Genomic DNA, 3,026 nt, shown 5'->3' on the forward strand with positions numbered 1-3,026 from the left:
CCAGGCCTTTCCCCACCCGCCCCTCCCGGGAATTTACGGCCTCTGCCGCCAATGGTAGACGGAAGGCGGGGCCGGGGCGGGGCAGAGGACGGTGATGCTACTGCCACAGCCAATGGAGGTCCGGAGGCGGGGAGGGGCGGAGCCAGGGGCGGGGCGGGGCTATCAGGGGCGGGGCCGGTGTTCGCGCTCCCGCGTGGGTCGGCTGACTGGGTGCCGGGGCTCGACGCCCACCCACGCGGAGACTACGTTGGTCCGGGTGGGGGCGTCGCAAGGGCCGGTTCCGGTCGCAGACGCGTGGCAGGAGACCCGGGCCAGGTCGCCTGGTGTCAAGGACCCGTGTCCCAGGCGAGCCCGGGCTCACGGTCTCTCCCACGGGTACTCCCACGGCACCACGCAGAGTGCTGGGTGCGCGTGCTTGTGTGCGCGCGTGCACGTGTTCGTGTGTGTCTATGTGCGCATCCGTGTGTCTGTGTGCGTGTGTGCATGCGTCTGCGCACCTGTGCCTGTGTACGTTTGCAGGTGCTTGTGTGTGCGTCCGTGCAAGTGTCTGTGCAGGTGCTGGGGGAGAGGACCAGGTGGGGACCCTCCAGCTCCCAGGCTTCTCTCCGGGTCTAGGGAGCAGTGGGCGCCAGGCAGGGGCCTGTCTTCTGCTCTGGGTGTCTGACTAGGTGCGCGTTCGTTTACGCGCGGAATCCAGGCAGCGGCACGCGGCGCGCGCCGGCGTGGTGGCGCTCACTCTCCGGAGACGCCACCCTGGGGGCTTCATCGTGAGGCTCGCTGAAGAACTGGCGTCCAGCGGCTGGGAGGCCCGTGGCCCTAGCCTCTCCCGTGCCATCCCTCCACCCAACGGTGGAGACAACGCTCTGCTCGTGGGCAGGGAACTGCTTTAGGCCCCACTTGGGGGGTGGGGGCAGAGGAGAGATAAAGGAAGAAGAATTACAAAAGCAATTGTTTAAGATTTTTATCGTTGTCATTTGCACTTCTTTGGACCTAAAAACGGGTTTACTTTGGAATGCTAGTTTAGTTTACAACACCTATTGCTTATTGATTGATTAGTTGGTTTATATACTGCTGAAGCCACTATTAAAAAAAAAAAAAAGAGTAAGATGAAAGGATGGAAAGTGGACAGTGGAAAAATATGCAGGAGGTGGAATTTTGTCCCCAATCCTACCCTTGCAAAAACGAAACCAAAAAACTCAGAGGAATTTCTTCCCATCTCCAACTCTTGGCTCCATGGTCCAAATCAGCTGCGAGCCACTTGACCATTACCTAGTTAAGCAGGATACATCCTTCTGCTGCACCTCCCAAATAAAAGTAACCACCTAAGAAGAGGATTATATCCACATATGGATTTCCATATTCCTGCCTTAGGATAAAATAAGGCCCACCCAACAGTGCCTGGAGTGTCTCCACCAGAGGTGTTTATTTCACAAGCCAAAAGGAGAAGGGTTCCCACCACTGGAGCTCCCAGCCTCCTGAGGATGGTTCCATGGTGGGACACTGACCTCTGCCCCCCAAATTTCAATAAAAGTTCAGGCAGAAAGTGGAGGAATCTGGATGCCACTTGCCCATCTGCCAATTCAAGGCCAGGCTTCCAGTCCCATCTACCTCTGACCATTGGAAAATTCCTACCTGTGGCCAGGCTGAAATCTGCTCCCTGAACATCTCCCCATGTCCTGGGGCTGCTCCCGATGTCAGGCCAAAGTAAATGCCCCCAGACCCTGCTAGCACAGGCACTGACTGGGAACAATTCAAGCAAAACAGAAGAGCCGACAGGATCATTTAAAGATGCTTCTCCATGGGCTTCCCTCTTGGTGCAGTGGTTAAGAATCCGCCTGCTAATGAAAGGGACATGGGTTTGAGCCCTGGTCTGGGAAGATCCCACATGCCGCAGAGCAACTAAGCCCGTGCACCACAACTACTGAGCCTGCGCTCTAGAGCCCATGCTCCACAACAAGAGAAGCCGCTGCAACGAGAAGCCCGCGCACCGCAAAGAAGAGTAGCCCCCACTCGCTGCAACTAAAGCCCGTGTGCAGCAACAAAGATGCAATGCAGCCAAAAAAAAAAAAAGAGATGCTTCTCCATGGATAAGATGTAATCAGAAGGTGAAGAAGTATAGACACACTTTGGAGGACAAGGGAGAGGCCATTGTGCTGTTGTTCAAGGAGCCTGGAGGGGCAGCTGGCCCTTTACTGGATCCTTGACTGTCGTTTGTGCTTTTCTACAACACACCACCCTGGTCAAGGCTCCGGAAATCCTAAAGAATTCATTGAAATCAAAATCCTTACAGTTGGATATTGGCACAACATTGTAAATCAACCATACTTCAATAAAAAATAAAACTAAATTAAAAAATCCCCACAAAACTCCTACAGTTGGTTTTTGTTAAGATAGCACCAGGCCTCCAGCTGCTCTTAAGAAAAACAGTTTTTTGAGGCCATAGTCTTCCTTCTTCAAAAATCAGGAAAAGCCCCCTTCATCAAACACTTGATCTCTTTCAAGTGGAGACAGAACGAACCCTGTAACCACAAGATGTCAAAGATCCACCGGTGGCATAGAGTGGCCAGAATGGCATCAAGCCATGCCATCCCAATTTCATTAACTGCTTCAAGCTTCTTTCTGTATTTCTAAATAACATGCATTATTTATCCTGATGCTAAAAGCTATCCTGCTCAGCCTTGAATGTAATACTGTAGTGGAAAACTGGAGACACATGTTCACCACATACTACATGATGGGGGTTATCCCAAAAAGATGTATTGAAGTCCTGTCCCTGGTACCTGTGAATTTGACCTTATTTGGAAATAGGGTCTTTGCAGATATAATCAAGTTCAGATGACGTCATTAAGGTGGGCCCTCTGCGCCACCCTCAGGCCCTCAGGAACCCAGGATTCTCCCATCACATGGCTCCACCAATTCCCCTCCATCCCTCCAGCACAGAGAGAGTGATTGTGGAGGGTTGCACAGGAGGTTCATGCTGCTCCCACCCACATTGCACGAGCAAGAGATCAATTCCTCAGCTCCCC

This window comes from Balaenoptera physalus, assembly GCF_965194825.1.
Source record: "Balaenoptera physalus genome assembly, chromosome: 20".
Lineage (NCBI taxonomy): Eukaryota > Metazoa > Chordata > Mammalia > Artiodactyla > Balaenopteridae > Balaenoptera > Balaenoptera physalus.